The 21796-nt window shown below is 44.7% G+C and overlaps 1 pseudogene; it reads right to left on the bottom strand.

Moving 5' to 3' along the window:
- Window positions 1–9010: 9010 nt before the first annotated feature.
- LOC115327353 lies at window positions 9011–17894 on the bottom strand (annotated as a pseudogene).
- Window positions 17895–21796: the final 3902 nt, after the last annotated feature.

Below are 21796 nucleotides of genomic sequence, written 5' to 3'. Positions count from 1 at the left end.
TACCGCGCCTGTTTATGTTTCTGCGACTGTCGCCGCCTGCGGAACGCGCGCCGCGTTTGAGTCGAAAATATCGTCTGCTAAAGACGCCGGCTCTCGGCGCTGTGTGCTCGTTCGTTGGCGGCACTTGGCGTCGCGACCGCTTGCGCCATCTCTTGTCTCCCGTACGAAACGGTGCCGTATCGTTGAAGACCGGCGGCTTCGCGGCCGGTCTTCAAGTACTTTTTCTTTTTTCTTGCTGCTTGAAGTCGGGACGCGTGAGAAGCGCACGTAGAAAAATGAACGTCCGTTGGTCGTCGCGACCGCTACGCTGTCGGCCATGCTGCATTGATCGTAAGAACTGCGTAAGACAGCTTCGGAGCTGTCGTAGGATTTCGTCGTAACCTGCGCAAAACTTACGAAAATTTTGTTTCGGGAATACGAATTTGTTATCTAGTTTTGTCCTACGCATATTTTTGGCGTAAGATCGTTTTGTGAACCTGGCCTCTGCACTTCCGAAAGTCGCAGGAAAGGTAAGACAGACGCAGACGACGTTGCGAGCAGACGACGTTGCAAAGGAGCAGAGGACGCTCAGATAGGGGGTCGCGATCAGCCAATCAGGGCTGCGCAAGGAGCAGACGAACTTGCCCTCCGCATAGTAAGCGGAATCCACGGCAACATGGCGGCGCCCAGCGACAGCTCCGAAGTGTTCGATCTTGGGACAATGCCGCTGGCTTCCCCGACATTTTGTCCGCATCCTTGGAAGAACAAGTCCCCATCGCTCCCCAAAACGAAAAACCAAGCACTGCGAGCGGAGAACCGGATACGTCTCGCCGAGTCGGCCGAGTGGCGTGAGCAGACACGTCACGTTATTAAATTCACAGATTCGGGATGAGGTGTAGACTTAACAAACTCATCACAAAAACCCACGCATACTCTTCCTGCCTGATTCCCCACGGAACCCTGGCAGTTGTTGGCTGCTGTTTCAATTGTGAATATAGTATTTTTCTTCTTTCTAAGACACACAAATTGTAAAAGGGCGGTATGCAGGTGGATAAAGATAGAAGTCTAGGACTGTTTCAAAATGTCCATTCAAAACTATTTTCACGTCCATCACTAGTATTATTCGCAGCAAATAGTTGACATCAACCATCAAAATTAATATTCACAAAGTTTATAATGAGCACTTTTACAAATTTTTTCACATGTCCACAGCCAGAACATATGTCCACAACCAGAAAAGTCTAATAACAATATGTTTGCATTTGCCTGAGGTGGTCTTGTGGAATCAGAGATACATACAGAAAATTGCGTACTTTGACATGGAACATCTTTAGGCTATACAAGTTGAATATCTACAGCAAATAATCAGATTTATGATGTACGAAATATTCGTAAACCCACTAAAACAGTATTAGGAAAAATATAAAAGTACTCTCCCAGACTAGCGCAATATATATAGTCAGCTACGCTGAAGTGGCAACTGAACCTTCTCATGCGTTTTCTGCCTTCCTGAGCAAAAGGCAACTTGCCAAAAATGTCCTTAGTCCTCGGAGCGAATACACGCGGCTTGCGGTGCGACGGACCAGATTGAAAAGTTCACAGAAAAATAATTATGGCAAATATCAAAATGCTCTCCCAGAATATATAAATAGGTATCCAGAGGTACGTGGTAGGATAAAAATGAATCTTGTCAGACGGTTTGTGTGGCTTCCCGAGCGAGGGGCAACTTCCCAAAAAACTCGTTCGGACTTAGTCGCCACAGCAAAGAGAGCCGACGTCTGTTGCGAGAGACCAGATTGAAAAATTTATAGAAAAATAAATATTGCTAATATCAAAATGCTCTCCCGGAATATAATAATAGGCATACAGAGGTACGTGATAGGATAAAAATGAATCTTCTCAGACGATTTGGACGATTTGTGTGGCTTCCCTGAGCGAGAGGCAACTCCCCAAAAAGCTCGTTCAAACTTAGTCGCCACAGCGGAGACCTGACGTCTGTTGCGAGAGGCTAGATTGAAAATTTTATAGAAATATAAATATTGTCAATATCAAACTGCTTTCCCGGATATTAATAATAGCCATACAGAGGTACGTGAAAGATTAAAAATGAATCTTGACAGACGATTTGTGTGGATTCCTGAGCGAGGGGCAACTGCCAAAAAAACTCGTTCGGGCTTAATTGCCACAGTAAAGAGAGCCGACGTCTGTTTCGAGAGACCAGATTGGAAAATTTATAGAAAGATAAATATTCTTAATATCAAAATGCTCTCCCGGAATATAATAATAGGCATACAAAGGTACGTGATAGGATAAAAATGATTCTTATCAGACGATTTGTGTGGCTCCCTGAGCGAGGGGCAACTGCTCAAAAAACTCGTTCGCACTTCTACACAGCGAAGAGAGACGACGTCTGTTGCAAGAGACCAGATTAAAAAATTTATAGAAAAATAAATATTGTTAATATCAAAATGCTCTCCCGGAATATAATAATAGGCATACAGAGGTACGTGATAGGATAAAAATGAATCATTGTCAGACGATTTGGACGATTTGTGTGGCTTCCCTGAGCGAGAGGCAACTCCCCAAAAAACTCGTTCAAACTTAGTCGCCACAGCGGAGACCTGACGTCTGTTGCGAGAGGCTAGATTGAAAATTTTATAGAAATATAAATATTGTCAATATCAAACTGCTTTCCCGGATATTAATAATAGCCATACAGAGGTACGTGAAAGATTAAAATTAATCTTGACAGACGATTTGTGTGGATTCCTGAGGGAGGGGCAACTGCCCAAAAAACTCGTTCGGACTTCGTCGCCACAGCAGAGAGCCGACGTCTGTTGCGAGAAACCAGATTGAAATATTTATAAAAATATACATATTGTTAATATCAAAATGCTCTCCCGGAATATAATATTAGGCATACAGAGGTACGTGATAGGATAAAAATGAATCTTGTCAGACGATTTGGACTATTTGTGTGGCTTCCCTGAGCGAGAGGCAACTCCCCAAAAAAACTCGTTCAAACTTAGTCGCCACAGCGGAGAGCTGACGTCTGTTGCGAGAGACCAGATTGAAAATTTTATAGAAAAATAAATATTGTTAATATCAAAATGCACTCCCGGATTATTAAAAATAAGCATACAGAGGTACGTGATAGGATAAAAATAAAACTTGTCAGACGATTTGTATGGTTTCCTGAGCGAGCGGCAACTGCCCAAAAAACTCGTTCGCACTTCTACACAGCGAAGAGAGACGACGTCTGTTGCGAGAGACCAGATTGAAAATTTTATAGAAAAATAAATATTGTTAAGATCAAAATGCTTTCACTGAATATAATTATAGGCATACAGAGGTACGTGATAGGATAAAAATAAATCTTGTAAGACGATTTGTGTGCCTTCCTGAGCGAGGGGCAACTGCCCAAAAAACTCGTTCGGACTTCGTCGCCACAACAGAGAGCCGACGTCTGTTGCGAGAAACCAGATTGAAATATTTATAAAAAAATAAATATTGGTAATATGAAAATGCTCTCCTGGAATATAATAATAGGCATACAGAGGTACGTGATACGATAAAAATGAATCTTGTCAGACGATTTGTGTGGCTTCCTGAGCGAAGGGCAACTGCCCAAAGAACTCGTTCGCACTTCTACACAGCGAAGAGAGACAACGTCTGTTGCGAGAGACCAGATTGGAAAACTTATAGAAAAAATAAATATTGTTACGATCAAAAAGCTCTCACGGAATATAATAATAGGCATACAGAGGTACATGATGCGATAAAAATGAATCTTGTCAGACGATTTGTGTGGCTTCCTGCGCGAGGGGCAACTGCCCAAAAAACTCGTTCGCACTTCTACACAGCGAAGAGAGACAACGTCTGTTGCGAGAGACCAGATTGGAAAATTTATAGAAGAAATAAATATTGTTACGATCAAAAAGCTCTCACGGAATATAATAATAGGCATACAGAGGTACATGATGCGATAAAAATGAATCTTGTCAGACGATTTGTGTGGCTTCCTGAGCGAGGGGCAACTGCCCAAAAAACTCGTTTGCACTTCTACACAGCGAAGAGAGACAACGTCTGTTGTGAGAGACCAGCTTGAAAAATTTATAGAAGAAATAAATCTTGTTACGATCAAAAAGCTCTCACGGAATATAATAATAGGCATACAGAGGTACATGATGCGATAAAAATGAATCTTGTCAGACGATTTGTGTGGCTTCCTGAGCGAGGGGCAACTGCCCAAAAAACTCGTTCGCACTTCTACACAGCGAAGAGAGACAACGTCTGTTGTGAGAGACCAGCTTGAAAAATTTATAGAAAAAATAAATATTGTTACGATCAAAAAGCTCTCACGGAATATAATAATAGGCATACAGAGGTACATGATGCGATAAAAATGAATCTTGTCAGACGATTTGTGTGGCTTCCTGAGCGAGGGGCAACTGCCCAAAAAACTCGTTTGCACTTCTACACAGCGAAGAGAGACAACGTCTGTTGTGAGAGACCAGCTTGAAAAATTTATAGAAGAAATAAATCTTGTTACGATCAAAAAGCTCTCACGGAATATAATAATAGGCATACAGAGGTACATGATGCGATAAAAATGAATCTTGTCAGACGATTTGTGTGGCTTCCTGAGCGAGGGGCAACTGCCCAAAAAACTCGTTTGCACTTCTACACAGCGAAGAGAGACAACGTCTGTTGCGAGAGACCAGATTGGAAAATTTATAGAAAAAATAAATATTGTTACGATCAAAAAGCTCTCGCAGAATATAATAATAGGCATACAGAGGTACATGATGCGATAAAAATGAATCTTGTCAGACGATTTGTGTGGCTTCCTGAGCGAGGGGCAACTGCCCAAAAAACTCGTTTGCACTTCTACACAGCGAAGAGAGACAACGTCTGTTGTGAGGGACCAGCTTGAAAAATTTATAGAAAAAATAAATATTGTTACGATCAAAAAGCTCTCACGGAATATAATAATAGGCATACAGAGGTACATGATGCGATAAAAATGAATCTTGTCAGACGATTTGTGTGGCTTCCTGAGCGAGGGGCAACTGCCCAAAAAACTCGTTCGCACTTCTACACAGCGAAGAGAGACAACGTCTGTTGCGAGAGACCAGATTGGAAAATTTATAGAAAAAATAAATATTGTTACGATGAAAAAGCTCTCACGGAATATAATAATAGGCATACAGAGGTACATGATGCGATAAAAATGAATCTTGTCAGACGATTTGTGTGGCTTCCTGAGCGAGGGGCAACTGCCCAAAAAACTCGTTCGCACCTCTACACAGCGAAGAGAGACAACGTCTGTTGCGAGAGACCAGATTGGGAAATTTATAGAAAAAATAAATATTGTTACGATCAAAAAGCTCTCACGGAATATAATAATAGGCATACAGAGGTACATGATGCGATAAAAATGAATCTTGTCAGACGATTTGTGTGGCTTCCTGAGCGAGGGGCAACTGCCCAAAAAACTCGTTTGCACTTCTACACAGCGAAGAGAGACAACGTCTGTTGCGAGAGACCAGATTGGAAAATTTATAGAAGAAATAAATATTGTTACGATGAAAAAGCTCTCACGGAATATAATAATAGGCATACAGAGGTACATGATGCGATAAAAATGAATCTTGTCAGACGATTTGTGTGGCTTCCTGAGCGAGGGGCAACTGCCCAAAAAACTCGTTTGCACTTCTACACAGCGAAGAGAGACAACGTCTGTTGCGAGAGACCAGATTGGAAAATTTATAGAAAAAATAAATATTGTTACGATCAAAAAGCTCTCACGGAATATAATAATAGGCATACAGAGGTACATGATGCGATAAAAATGAATCTTGTCAGACGATTTGTGTGGCTTCCTGAGCGAGGGGCAACTGCCCAAAAAACTCGTTCGCACTTCTACACAGCGAAGAGAGACAACGTCTGTTGCGAGAGACCAGATTGGAAAATTTATAGAAAAAATAAATATTGTTACGATGAAAAAGCTCTCACGGAATATAATAATAGGCATACAGAGGTACATGATGCGATAAAAATGAATCTTGTCAGACGATTTGTGTGGCTTCCTGAGCGAGGGGCAACTGCCCAAAAAACTCGTTCGCACTTCTACACAGCGAAGAGAGACAACGTCTGTTGCGAGAGACCAGATTGGAAAATTTATAGAAAAATAAATATTGTTACGATCAAAAAGCTCTCACGGAATATAATAATAGGCATACAGAGGTACATGATGCGATAAAAATGAATCTTGTCAGACGATTTGTGTGGCTTCCTGAGCGAGGGGCAACTGCCCAAAAAACTCGTTTGCACTTCTACACAGCGAAGAGAGACAACGTCTGTTGCGAGAGACCAGATTGGAAAATTTATAGAAGAAATAAATATTGTTACGATGAAAAAGCTCTCACGGAATATAATAATAGGCATACAGAGGTACATGATGCGATAAAAATGAATCTTGTCAGACGATTTGTGTGGCTTCCTGAGCGAGGGGCAACTGCCCAAAAAACTCGTTTGCACTTCTACACAGCGAAGAGAGACAACGTCTGTTGCGAGAGACCAGATTGGAAAATTTATAGAAAAAATAAATATTGTTACGATCAAAAAGCTCTCACGGAATATAATAATAGGCATACAGAGGTACATGATGCGATAAAAATGAATCTTGTCAGACGATTTGTGTGGCTTCCTGAGCGAGGGGCAACTGCCCAAAAAACTCGTTTGCACTTCTACACAGCGAAGAGAGACAACGTCTGTTGCGAGAGACCAGATTGGAAAATTTATAGAAAAAATAAATATTGTTACGATCAAAAAGCTCTCACGGAATATAATAATAGGCATACAGAGGTACATGATGCGATAAAAATAAATCTTGTCAGACGATTTGTGTGGCTTCCTGAGCGAGGGGCAACCGCCCAAAAAACTCGTTTGCACTTCTACACAGCGAAGAGAGACAACGTCTGTTGCGAGAGACCAGATTGGAAAATTTATAGAAAAAATAAATAAATATCGTTACGATCAAAAAGCTCTCACGGAATATAATAATAGGCATACAGAGGTACATGATACGATAAAAATGAATCTTGTCAGACTATTTGTGTGGCTTCCTGAGCGAGGGGCAACTGCCCAAAAAACTCGTTCGCACTTCTACACAGCGAAGAGAGACGACGTCTGTTGCGAGAGACCATATTGAAGAAATTATAAAATAATAAAAATTGTTAATATCAAAATGCTCTCCCGGAATATAATAATAGGCATACAAAGGTACGTGTTAGGATAGAAATGAATCTTGTCAGACGATTCGTGATGCTTCCTGAGCGAGGGGCAACTGCCCAAAAAACTCGTTCGGACTTAATTGTTACCGTAAAGAGAGCGGACGACTGTTGCAAGAGACCAGATTGGAAAATTTATAAAAAAAAATATTGTTAATATCAAAATGCTCTCCCGGAATATAATTATAGGCATACAGAGGTACGTGATATGATAAAAATGAATCTTGTCAGACGATTTGTGTGGCTTCCTGAGCGAGGGGCAACTGCCCAAAAAACTCGTTTGCACTTCTACACAGCGAAGAGAGACAACGTCTGTTGCGAGAGACCAGATTTGAAAATTTATAGAAGAAATAAATATTGTTACGATCAAAAAGCTCTCACGGAATATAATAATAGGCATACAGAGGTACATGATGCGATAAAAATGAATCTTGTCAGACGATTTGTGTGGCTTCCTGAGCGAGGGGCAACTGCCCAAAAAACTCGTTTGCACTTCTACACAGCGAAGAGAGACAACGTCTGTTGTGAGGGACCAGCTTGAAAAATTTATAGAAAAAATAAATATTATTACGATCAAAACGCTCTCACGGAATATAATAATAGGCATACAGAGGTACATGATGCGATAAAAATGAATCTTGTCAGACGATTTGTGTGGCTTCCTGAGCGAGGGGCAACTGCCCAAAAAACTCGTTCGCACTTCTACACAGCGAAGAGAGACAACGTCTGTTGCGAGAGACCAGATTGGAAAATTTATAGAAAAAATAAATATTGTTACGATCAAAAAGCTCTCACGGAATATAATAATAGGCATACAGAGGTACATGATGCGATAAAAATGAATCTTGTCAGACGATTTGTGTGGCTTCCTGAGCGAGGGGCAACTGCCCAAAAAACTCGTTTGCACTTCTACACAGCGAAGAGAGACAACGTCTGTTGCGAGAGACCAGATTGGAAAATTTATAGAAGAAATAAATATTGTTACGATCAAAAAGCTCTCACGGAATATAATAATAGGCATACAGAGGTACATGATGCGATAAAAATGAATCTTGTCAGACGATTTGTGTGGCTTCCTGAGCGAGGGGCAACCGCCCAAAAAACTCGTTTGCACTTCTACACAGCGAAGAGAGACAACGTCTGTTGCGAGAGACCAGATTGGAAAATTTATAGAAAAAATAAATATCGTTACGATCAAAAAGCTCTCACGGAATATAATAATAGGCATACAGAGGTACATGATACGATAAAAATGAATCTTGTCAGACGATTTGTGTGGCTTCCTGAGCGAGGGGCAACTGCCCAAAAAACTCGTTCGCACTTCTACACAGCGAAGAGAGACGACGTCTGTTGCGAGAGACCATATTGAAGAAATTATAAAATAATAAAAATTGTTAATATCAAAATGCTCTCCCGGAATATAATAATAGGCATACAAAGGTACGTGTTAGGATAGAAATGAATCTTGTCAGACGATTCGTGATGCTTCCTGAGCGAGGGGCAACTGCCCAAAAAACTCGTTCGGACTTAATTGTTACCGTAAAGAGAGCGGACGACTGTTGCAAGAGACCAGATTGGAAAATTTATAAAAAAAAATATTGTTAATATCAAAATGCTCTCCCGGAATATAATTATAGGCATACAGAGGTACGTGATATGATAAAAATGAATCTTGTCAGACGATTTGTGTGGCTTCCTGAGCGAGGGGCAACTGCCCAAAAAACTCGTTTGCACTTCTACACAGCGAAGAGAGACAACGTCTGTTGCGAGAGACCAGATTTGAAAATTTATAGAAGAAATAAATATTGTTACGATCAAAAAGCTCTCACGGAATATAATAATAGGCATACAGAGGTACATGATGCGATAAAAATGAATCTTGTCAGACGATTTGTGTGGCTTCCTGAGCGAGGGGCAACTGCCCAAAAAACTCGTTCGCACTTCTACACAGCGAAGAGAGACGACGTCTGTTGTGAGAGACCAGCTTGAAAAATTTATAGAAGAAATAAATCTTGTTACGATCAAAAAGCTCTCACGGAATATAATAATAGGCATACAGAGGTACATGATACGATAAAAATGAATCTTGTCAGACGATTTGTGTGGCTTCCTGAGCGAGGGGCAACTGCCCAAAAAACTCGTTCGCACTTCTACACAGCGAAGAGAGACGACGTCTGTTGCGAGAGACCATATTGAAGAAATTATAAAATAATAAAAATTGTTAATATCAAAATGCTCTCCCGGAATATAATAATAGGCATACAAAGGTACGTGTTAGGATAGAAATGAATCTTGTCAGACGATTCGTGATGCTTCCTGAGCGAGGGGCAACTGCCCAAAAAACTCGTTCGGACTTAATTGTTACCGTAAAGAGAGCGGGCGACTGTTGCAAGAGACCAGATTGGAAAATTTATAAAAAAAAATATTGTTAATATCAAAATGCTCTCCCGGAATATAATAATAGGCATACAGAGGTACGTGATAGGATAAAAATAAATCTTGTCAGACGATTTGTGTGCCTTCCTGAGCGAGGGGTAACTGCCCAAAAAACTCGTTCGCACTTCCACACAGCAAAGAGAGACGACGTCTGTTGCGAGAGACCAGATTGAAAAATTTATAGAAAAAATAAATATTGTTAATATCAAAATGCTTTCACGCAATATAACAATAGGCATACAGAGGTACGTGATAGTATAAAAATAAATCTTGTCAGACGATTTGTGTGGCTTCCTGCTTAAAAGGCAACTGCCCCCCACCCCCCCCCCCCCCCCCAAAAAAAAAAAAAACGTTTGGACTTAGTTGCCATAGCGAACAGAGCCGACTTATTGAACAATGGACGGTATGAAAAAATCACAAAAAGATAATTATAATAATTCTCAAAATTGTCTCCTGGAATGTGATGCTATACATACCGAGAGAGAGAGAAAAAACTCTTTATTTTTACGCCAAGGTCCGGCGCTCAGTTGTATTTAGTCACCGACCAGTCCTCACCAACACGTTTTTCACGTGCTGAATGAGCGCCGGCAGGAGAATATGTGCATCGGTTGGTGGACTAAGCCAGTCCGTCCATGAGTGAGGTTGGAGACTGTGAGATAGGGAGGAAAGAGAGGATAGGAGGGTAGGTTGAATGTAGGAGCGTTGCCACAGGCAGTGTTCTAGAGAGGGGTATTCGCCGCAGTTGGGGCATTTCGGGCGTCCGGCAAGGCCCTGAATATAGTGGCGAAAAAGGGGAGTCACGACCGAATTGGTCTGAAGTCTGCGGAGAATGGCGCTGTCCTCCCGCGAGAGGGATTGGGGGGAGCGATAATTGTGGCGGTGTTAGCGCGTAGTTCTCTTAAGAGGGATGTACGCTCCTTGTGCAAGAGTTTTCGGTGTTCCTTATGGTCATAGTCGGACGGCCAGAGGCACGGAGGACCCGGAAAATTCGTAACCCGGGTGAGCTCATGAGCTCGGTTGTGTTCCTCTACGCCTTGATGTCCGGGGATCCACTTCAAGGTAACATGGAGGGAGGGATGCGTGTCAAGGTGACGTTGCAAATGGCTGTGGATATGTCCGGGTAGCGCACCGTAACGAAAACTGCGGCATGTTTCCTGGCTATCTGTTCGAATGCAAATGTGGTGAGTAGGATGGTGAGGTCGAGTGATGGCTTCAAGAACCGCTAGGGTCTCCGCGGCGGATGCGGTCGGGACATTGCTGTGTTCATTAATATGCTCATAGCCAGGCCCTACTACAGCCGTTTTGCTTCTGCTGGGACTGTGACTGGCATCTGTGTAGTAATATGTGGTATCCGCTCTTGGTGTCTCGCGGTCTATCCGTTGGACTAGTTGCGTGCGTCGGGCAGCATGTTTGTCCGATGCATATGCTGAGGTATGGGCATGACTGTGACGGGGGGTAGGGACTCCCACGGTGGGGGTGGGGGTGGTGGAAAAGGAGGCAAGGTGGTGGTGTTGTAGCCTTGATGCTCGAGGAGCTTGCGGCCTTGGGGGGATGTTTCAAGCCTTGCAATATGTGCTTGGCGGCAAATAGTGGTACGTTCTTCAAGTGTGTTAAGAAGACCAGTCGAGGCCACTAGAAAATTTCCGGCAAATCGTCGTACTCCCACGGCTAGTCTGGTGTATCTTCGGAGCGCTGCTTCCAATTTGGAGAGCTGAGTCTTGGTGATGGATAGATATGGAAGCTGGTACAGTACACGGGAGTACACAAGGGCCTCGATAATCTTGCGAAGCTCCTGTTCCTTGAGTCCTCTTTGTCTGCGCGTTGCTCTACTTAGCATGTGGTAAATCTGATTGAGCTGCCGGAGAATCGTGTCCATCCATACGTGGGCCTTGCCATTGTCCTGTAGGAGGAATCCCAGTATTCGGATGTGAGAGCGGCGAGGAATAGGGGTGTGGTCAATGTGGAGCTTGATGCTGTCGCGTTGCTCTTCTGCTTTACGACCTGTTTGATTGGTAACTACAATGAATTCAGATTTGGTGGGAGAGCATTTGAGGCCAATACTGCTCAGGTGGTTCTGAATGACATTCAGACCTGACTGGATCGTGTGTTCCTGTTGTCCAAGGGATCCTTTACAACACCAAATTGTAATGACATCTGCATAAATGTTGTGTTGCAGGTGTGATTTAGAACTGAGCTGGGCAGGTAGGTGAAGTAGGGCAATATTAAAGAGAGTGGGGGAAAGAATGGAACCTTGAGAGACGCCGGTATTTAGTGCTCGAGGTGTCGAAAGCTCTCCATTAATTTGTATTTGTACAGAACGACCAGTTAAGAAAGCTTTTATATAGTTGTAGAGGCGAGCGCCCGGTTGCAGTGTCAGAAGGTTGGTAAGGATGGCTGAATGTGGTACGTTATTGAACGCTTTGAGTATGTCTACACCCGCGATTGTTCGGGTTTGGACTAGGCTAAGATTTTGTTACACATCCTCCGAGATTCGGAGCATGGTGTCCTGAGCGCTGACGTGTGATCGGAAGCCTGTCATTGTGTAGGGCAGAGCGTCACTACTTTCTATGTGCCAATTGAGACGATTGACGGCCATGCGTTGCATTAATTTGCCTACACATGATGTGAGGGATATCGGACGAAGGTTGGTAATAGAGTTGGGGGGCTTGCCGGGTTTAGGGATTGGGATTATCACTGCCGCTTTCCATTCTTGTGGAAGGGATCCAGACGCGGACTTGCCGCGTCTGGATCAGCCCCTTTTCACTGCGACGGCATCAATGACAGCGACATCAATTCCTGCAGCCAATTTAAACTGTCAGAAGACCGACCGTTTTTTCAGTGGGCACGGAAGCAGCAACAACGACAGAATGGCTCACATGCCCTGCTTTTGCATTTCGCAGGTTTGTAAATGCTTTCCACTCTTCGCTAAAAAAAACGACAACCGTTTTTTATTTCTGCTCCCGTGCCCACGGGTCATGTGTGAAACACTTGGCGAATGTTACTCAATGATGTTATTGTTACTGTGCTCTGGGGACGTAGAGATGAACCCGGGACCCGTCACCCGTTCTGAGGCTTTGCTTGAGTTAGATTCGTTGCCTGATGAGCCCTCAGAACAAATGGCTGTCCTTTTTCACCTACTGAAAGACCTTCACGCGCGGTCAGTGCAATCTGCAAAGAGTCAAGCTGAGTTGGTTGCGGACGTAAAGTCAATTAAGGCTGGCCAAAAAAATATTGAAACCAAAATTGGCTGCACTCAGAAAGGACTAGATGCCGTTGAAGAAAAAAGTAACGCCTTTGACGATTTTGGCCAAAATATGTCCAGCTTCCATGGTTCAGTGGAGACCATGACCACTCAGCAGAACCTTTTGCAATCACGCCTCGATGAGCTGGAGGAGCAATCACGGCGAGACAACCTGCTTTTTTGGGGTATTCCTGATTCTCGTGAGTCATGGGAACAGTCCGAGGCGAAGATAAAAAGCGTTTTAACAGGCCTATTTGACGTCCTACCTGACAATGTAATCGAACGGGCACATCGTCTCGGTACCCACTCGCCGAGTAAATGCCGTCCTATCATAGTCAAATTTTCAAGTTATAAAATAAAGGGGAATATACTTTCCGCGCGTACAAAATTGAAAGCAACAAACGTAACGGTCAGTGAAGACTTCTCGCCCGCCACGCGACACGCGCGTAAGAAGCTAATCGCGTTTGCGAAAAACCAACCGGGCGCACCCACCTTCCAGCTGCGTTACAACAAAGTTATCATCAACAACAAGCATTACGTCTACCATCTGCTGAGTGATAGCGTAATCGAGCATGGGCCACTACTGGCACAAGTGAACCGTCATCCAAGCACCGAGGCACGTGCCACCACGTAGGGAAACGCGAGGGGCAGTGGACAAAACTTAGCGTCTGTATCATTTCTTTTTTCTAACGTTCACAGCATTGTTAACAAGCACGATTCCTTAACCTCTGCCATAGACACCTGCAATGCTGACGTAATAGTTTTAGCCGAGACGTGACTGCACTCGTATGTTCGGGATTGTGAAATTTTTTTGAGCGCTAATAATTTTTCCATTTATCGTTGCGACCGCACCTTTCGTCAGGGCGGTGGCGTCCTTCTGGCCATTTCCAAAGACTTCCCATCGCAATGCATTCATATTTCCAGTAACCTTGAAATTGTGTGGGCTCTCATTGAGCTAACTCATCGAAAATTAATTGTTGGTGCGTGTTATCGTCCCCCACTTATTCCTCCACATTTTTGAATGAGCTTCACGACGCAACAAACATTGTTTCATCGCGCTTTCCCACGTTGCCTTTATTTTTGCTTGGCGATTTTAACATCCCGTACATAACATGGAACAGTGAACCACCCCTGATGCACCCTGTCTACTCTCTAGCGAAGGAGTTTTTAGACTTTTGCTCTGTTTTTTTAATTTACACAAGTTGTCAAGCAGCCTACGAGAATCACCCAGTCGGCAGCTAACACCCTTGACCTCGTATTGTCCTCTAGATCTGATTTCATTTCGGACATTACTTATTTGCCTGGTTTAAGCGACCATGCCCTCCTTTCATTTCACGTTAACCTGTCGAGACCTTTAGCTCCTAAAAAGTCGAAAACTTTTCGAAACTATAAAAAAGCTAATTTTGAAGCTATCAATAATGAACTATCAGCTTTGCTTGACATATTTTTAGAGGATTTCAATCTTCGTAGCGTACAAGCTAACTGCAATCTATATTTGGCGAAAGTTAACGAGCTAACCAATAAATACATCCCTACTTATACTGTTCGTCATAATCGTAACGCACCATGGTACAATCTTCACATCAAGCGTTTGTCAAACAAAAAAAAAACGTCTTTTTAAATCAGCCAAGCGATCTTCAAATGATGACCGCTGGATACCTTACAAACAGGCTGCCGACGAATATGTCTCAGCAGTAAAAAAAGCCAAGGAAGAATTTCAACAGCAAACGTTACCTTTAATGCTAAATACCGACACTAAAAAGTTCTGGCGCGTTATAAATCCGAAAGATGATAATAAAATAATCCTCATCGACGATACTGATAATGTAATCCCATCTAACCTGTGCGCGTCCACTCTTAATGAATGTTTTATACGCAACTTTTCTGAATCTGCGGATCCCTCTCTACCCTTCGTTCATTCGTACGATTACGCAGTAATGTTTCCCATATTGATTGAGCCAGCTGGGGTAGAACACCTACTTAGATCATTAAAGCCTTCTTCTGCCCCTGGTTGCGATCTAGTTAATCCAAAATTCTTAAAAAGCACAAGTGTTTATTCCTTTATCATACTAACAAAGATCTTTCAGCAGTCACTCGACAATGGTTTTCTACCCGCGGAATAGAAAGTCGGGAAGGTGATTCCACTCCACAAATCAGGTAACAAGACCTCTGCACTCAACTACCGACCCATATCACTCACCAGTATCCCCTGTAAAATTCTTGAACACATTCTGTTTTCCAATCTTGCTAACTTTCTCGAATCGAATTCATTTTTTACATTCGCGCAACATGGTTTTCGAAAAAGTTACTCCTGTGAAACACAACTGGTGTCCTTCATGCATAAAATGAATATCATCCTCGACCACTCATCATCAGCAGATTGCATATTTTTAGATTTTTCCAAAGCATTCGATAAGGTCTGTCATAAGCTGCTGCTCTATAAACTACGTCAACTAAACCTTGATCACAAACTTCTCACGTGGCTTGAATTCTTTCTTATTAACCGTTCACAATTTGTTTCAGCTAACGATCTAACACCCGAGCCGCGCAGTGTCCACTCTGGTGTACCGCAAGGCTCGGTGCTTGGTCCTCTTCTTTTTCTTATTTACATTAATGATCTCGCGTCAACTGTTTCCTCCCACATTCACTTATTTGCTGATGACTGCGTACTTTTTCGTGAAATAACTTTCGATAATGATATAATCTGCCTTCAATCTGACCTTAACGCTATCTCTGTCTGGTGCGAAGCATGGCGCATGGAATTAAATATTAACAAGTGTAAACTAATGCATGTGTCCAGAAAACCTTGCCAATAGCCAAAATACTGCCTTAATAACATACCCCTTGACCCTGTATCCTCATACAAGTATCTTGGCATTCATATTTCACATGATATGACTTGGACCGCCCATACCACATACGTGATTAATAATGCTAACCGGATGTTGGGATACCTTCGACGTAACTTTGCCCGAGCATCTTCGTCATTAAAACTACTGCTTTACACCACACTAATTCGCTCTAAATTGGAATACGCCGCGTCAGTATGGGATCCCAGCCAAGAAAACCTAATAAACTCACTCGAAATTATCCAAAATAATTCTGTTCGTTTTATACTTTTTAACTATAACCGAACCGCGAGCATAAGTTCAATGAAGTCTAGCCTCAGCCTGCCATCTCTCGCATCTCGCCGTAAGGCTTTTCGTCTCAATCTCTCTCATAAATTGTTTTACCATTCACATCTGCACGACGAACTTATTTTACCTGCTCAGTACATCTCATCTAGGTTTGATCATGCTAATAAGGTTGGAATTCCATCAGCCAGAACTAACGCTTTCTTTCAGTCATTTCTGCCACGCACATCTGACGAGTGGAATCGTCTTCCTGCTTCAATAGCCACTATCGAAGACTCCCATCACTTCAAGAACGCCTCAGCTAACATTGTATGATTATATGCCATTTTTTGTTTATTTGTATTACCATTTTTCCTGTACTCTGTTTGTTTAATTTCTTCTTGATTGTAACCACTCCCCTCTCTAATGCCTTTGGCCCTGAGGGTATACTAAATAAATAAATAAAAGGGTGCCAGATTCCCATGCGGTGTTTATGTATTCAAGAAGCTGTTCTAATTGTGGAAGTGGGAGGTTACGGAGGGTAGTGTAAGTAATACCGTCTTTGCCTGGAGCCGTGTTTCCTCTGAGCGAAGATAGGGCCGCATGTAGCTCACCTACCGTAAAGTTGCTGTTGATGCCTGTGTCCATTTGGTCGAGTGATTCGGGTGGATAGCTAGGAAGTTCCTCTGTACTCGGGCCGATGGGATAGAACGTTCGGTAAATTTCTTCTGCTGTCTGTTCTCGCGTCTTGCCAGAGTGCATCATAATTTTGTCCATTGTGTGTCGTGTGTAGCCCTGGCCTAGAAGCGTGCGTAAAATTTTCTACACCTTAGGAGTGTGCAGTTGACCATTTAGCTGGTCACACGTTTCAAGCCAGTTTTCAGTACAAACTTGTTGCGCGTATTCTTCAGCTTCTAGCGTGATTTGTCGGATGGCCTTGCGAAGGCCACGATTTCCTTCCTATTTTTGGACTAGTCTGTGTCGCTCGTTCCAAAGGTTAAGCAGATGAGAGTCTATTTGCGGGTGTTCAGGGGTGCGTGTGATATTTTTAGTGTGCTTCGATTTCGTTTCACATATGGCGTTGACCCAGGACTGTAGATCTGTCGGCCCGTGTACCTGGTCTAGGTCTAATCGAAACCGGTGCCAGTCAGTGAGGTGCGTTTTTGGACCTGAGTGAGTGGGACGGGGCTTGATGCGAGGATCAGCTAGCTTGATTTCGATGATGTGATGATCACTGCCTAGGTTTTCGTGAAGATTCGTCCACGTGACGTTTCCCACACCGCGATGCCAGCTGAGGTCTGGGTCAGTATCTCGCTCAACGCTGTTGCCCTGTCGCGTGGGGTCCGTTGTGTCGTTAATGGGGTATCCACACGAAGGAGAAATCCGCTCCTTTCCTCCGCGAAGCGCGCATCACGTGAGACACACGTCATCCCTTTTTGACGCCTCGCGGCGCCGTTCTCCTCCGTGGCGGAGGCGCGGAGGCTTCGTGCTGTCAGCACGAAAGCTCCGCCGGTGCACGCGGCGGAGCCTGGGACGGAGTTTCCCGGGCTGTTTACGTCACGACATCCGTCCGCGGATTTCTCCTTCGTGTGGATACCCCTTAAGGAGCGTATATCTGTTGTCCTGAGTTTTGCGTTCGAGACGCATCCCGGTTTTGGTGGTGCGCGTATAGCCCCAGGATGTGTTATGCACATTAAAATCACCAGCTAGGATGATGTCCATGTGCTTGTGTTGCTGTGTATACGCGTCTATCCACCTCACAGGTGGCGAATCGAGTCCTGGAGACCAGTACACGTTGGCGATCATAACATCTCGATTGTTGAGCGACATTGTACTATAACCTGCTCCTGAGTTGAGTTGTTTATAGAGGCGGTGTCGATTTGAATAGCTGGGATATGCCTAGCTACGTACGTGATGGTAGTAACCGGTGTGTGGGTTCCTTGTGGGGTTTGTTTATCTTTTTTGGTGATGCTGCCTTGCATAAAGTGATCGTATCCAGGTAATGTAATAGGACTGTTGGCTTCTTGAACCAGGATGATGTCAGGTTTGTTTGTCTGTTTATGCATAAATTGTTAGAGAAGCCCTTTCTTTCTGCGGAGACCGCGGCAGTTCCACTGCCAAATCGTTAGCGAACTATTAGAGGATGCCATGTTGAGATAACGTAGGAGATAAAGGTTCCTCTATGTTAATAAGTCTGGGTGTTTGCGGGCCTGCCATCGTTTGCATATTGGCTACTAATTGTTCAACTACTACGTCGGTGCGTGCGAGTTCGTATTTCACGTAGTGCATCTCGGTTTGTATGGTACGAATGATCGCGACCTCATTCATTAGCAGCTCGAAGGCGTGTTCAAGACGTCGTATACTTGCGAGTTCCGGTGCGAACCCTGCTGTGCGGGATGCATCGGGGCGCTGAATCGTTTGGGCGTATGATGTATGCAAAGTTGGAACGCGCATGACGGGAGCTGTGTATTGTGAAGGAGAAGGGAACGGTGAAAGTTGTGGGGATTGTGATCCCTCAACATTCTGTCGCGTCAGCGTTTTGGCGCGCCGTGGCGGCCGCGCTGGCGTGGCGAGAGGTGGCGCTGCTTACCACTGTGAGTGGCTTCCTCCTCTCCCCCCTTGGGGCGATTTCCGTAACGGACCCCCGCACAAAGGAGATCGACGTGACGCTCCTTGATTGGCCACTTCACCCCGCCGTTATCTTAAAACCAGCGGACAGCAGTCTAGCTTGGCTCTTCTTCCTGGGATTCGGCGGCGGCGACAACGGGGAACCTTCCGGCGCACCGGTGAGCGTTTACCCCGTCCTTTGTACATTTGTGAACGACCGTTCGGCCGTGGGCGATCTCCACACCGACGGCGTTCACCAGCTTATAGCCGCTGTGTTGTTGTTATTTTGTTTCATTGTAAATAAACAGTTTATCATCGTTACCAACGTGACTGGTGTCTGTTTGCGCTCAACGAGCAGCATGCCACGCGAGTACGAACCCGCTTCGCGGTAGAGCGTCTCGCCGCGAGCGTGGTACTCCCAAAGGCAGTGGCCCTAAGGAGAACCACAAAGTGCAGATGAGGGTTGTGAACGGGCCGGCTCACCCACCTCCGTGTTGAAGAGGTGGATCGGTATTGTGCCATGAATTACTTGAAAAGAGCAACTAAAAGAAGGAAAAGAAATTCAAATGCCTGTAGCGCAAGTCGAGCAACTGGAGACGAAAACTGGGAAAGGAAATCACGTATGGGCTTCTCTGCTGCAAGTATGATTGCAGACCAGACTCCAGAGCTTGGTTGCGAACGGTCAAATGGTTGGTCAATACGGAGAGGATGCTGTTCATTGCACCTCTTTGTGGTCAGTATCTGGCTGTAGGATGGTCCAGTGCAATCTTGTCTTTGTGAGAAATGTTCCGGGGTTTTGCTCTGGGCCGATGTTTTGACAGAAGTCTGGTTTTGGGGAAGTGCCTCTTCTCGTTGGTGTTTTTGTTGAGATGTTTTGATGTCCATTATTTGAGTGGAGTCCGCCTTTTGTGCAGTGCTTGAATGTCCAGCAGTGGTGGAGCGAGAGGCTGTCAGGTTCTCTTGGGAGATAGATTGGTCTAGGGCCGGAAAGTTGGAGGCATCTGTGACCGAGCTGCGAGCTGTTCTGTAGTCGACATTGTTGACTTGACGTATGCGACGTATTTCAAGCTCATCTTTCCATATTACGCACTGGTGAGATGAGGCCTCGTGGTTTTTGCCACAGTTGCAACATCGTGTAGGTGTCTCATTGGGGTTACATTGTGTTTGCTGGTGAGGCCCAGAGCATCGTGAACACGTTAGTGCATGTTGGCATGTAGATGCAATATGTCCGAAGCGAGAACATCTGTGGCATTGTATCGGCTTTTCTACGAAAAGTTCCACTTTGTGCCGGACAAGCCCTAGGAATATGTAGTCTGGAAGCCTTGGAGATGCGAATGTTATTGCGACAGATGCGGACGTACCGAACCGACATGCAGATATCACCGGCGTGTTGTCACTCGATCTAAGCTGAGCTATGGTGTCTTTTGAGTCGATCTTGATAGTTGCCTCTATTCTCTTGATGACTCCTGTTGCTTGAGCGGGTGATCATGGCTCGAATGCTCTAACCGGAATTCCTAGTAGTGATGACACCTTCAGAAGCGAGGAGGATGCAGCCATGTTTCGAGTGTCAACAGATAAAAAGTTGAGTCGGTAGTTCGGACGGATTTGAATTACTGACGCAGGCGCATGTGATTCGAGCAGCTCGGTTAGTTTCAGTTCGTTCAGCTTTGTGATTATCTTTGTTTGGTATATGGGCATATAAATAACAGTAAGTGCTGGAGACTTGTTCTCGATGGAAATGATGGTACTGCTGCTCGATGACGTTGATCGGGCCCCATGACGACGTTTCTTGGCTTTCTTGGACAGCTGCAGAATAAAGCCTTCATCGTCAGTCGTGCCCATGCTGTCTGAGTCGCTGATATCATGAAGGCGCTGCCCAGGGGTCAAATATGCTACGTCCATGTTGATTTCCGAAGCTGAGGATGTGGGGACGTTGGTGCACTCACCTTTAGGTGATGCAGCTGGTGGGGGTAGACCAGGCGCCGGTGGAGACGGAGTTAGGTTGGTGTCTGGTGCAGTCCGTGGTTGCGCAGGTGGTCGATCCCCGTCTGCCAAGGACATGCCGCAGCGGCAGGTGCACCTACCGGAACCTTAGAGGTGGTGACTTCTGTTATATACGATTATACACAGAAAAATTGAGGAGCAATAAAATTGTTCTGCACGCTAAAGCATACATACCGAGCTATGCATTGAAATCCGAAAGCATTATAGTCTCGCGGGTGAAACGTTTTCTACTAATGCTCTTACACGTATTAAAGGAGGGCGACGTGCGGGACGACGTCGAGAGCGACGTCAAGGATATCATCTAGGACGACGGGGAGGACGACCTCTCGGACGACCTGAAGGACGACGTCTAGGATGACGTCGAGAACGACGCCTAAATGTCGACATCTAGGATGACGTCGAGAACGACGCCTAGATGACGACGTCTAGCACGACGTCGAGAACGACGCCAAGAGGACGACGTCTAGGACGACCTCAAGGACGACGCCTTGAGGGCGACGTCTAGGACGACCTCAAAGTACCGGTTGACGAAGTTAGACCTCAAAGCGTAATGTTAGTCCTAACGTCAGGCCAGCGCGCATACCCACGTCCCACACTCACGTCAAACATCTGCGCGTACCTGTTCACAACGTTAGACCTCAAAGCGTGACGTTGTACCTAGCGTTAGCCCTGACGTCAGCCCAGCGTATACCTCCTCCACCCCCCCCCTCCTCCCCCTTACCGCTGTGCCGACAGCAGTTTGGGTGGCTCCTCGGCAACGATGACCCCGTTGCTATGGAGCCACATGACGCGTCACACCCAATGAGAATTTAGCTCTCGTTGCACTCAGCCAATGGGAATTTAGGTGGCGTCTTTCGCCGGCTTCACTCCATGGGACAGTTACTGCGTTCGCATTAATACATATTTAATCTGGTGAAATAGTAAATATTCGCAAAGTGTTTTGAGCGGGAAATCCGCGCTGGCCCATCCATGTTTTCACGCTTTCGCAAGCTCTCGATTATCACGGAACTTTAGACCGCGATAACTCAAGATTGAACGTGAATTTCAAAATGCTCTCCTGGAATCAATTAAAGCTAAGATTAATAAAATAATTGTATTTGACTTTAAGTGTCTGTGGCGCC

Source organism: Ixodes scapularis, unplaced genomic scaffold (assembly GCF_016920785.2).
Source record: "Ixodes scapularis isolate PalLabHiFi unplaced genomic scaffold, ASM1692078v2 PGA_scaffold13__105_contigs__length_92229423, whole genome shotgun sequence".
Taxonomy (NCBI): Eukaryota; Metazoa; Arthropoda; class Arachnida; order Ixodida; family Ixodidae; genus Ixodes; species Ixodes scapularis.
This window is presented reverse-complemented; position numbering and strand designations above follow the sequence as displayed.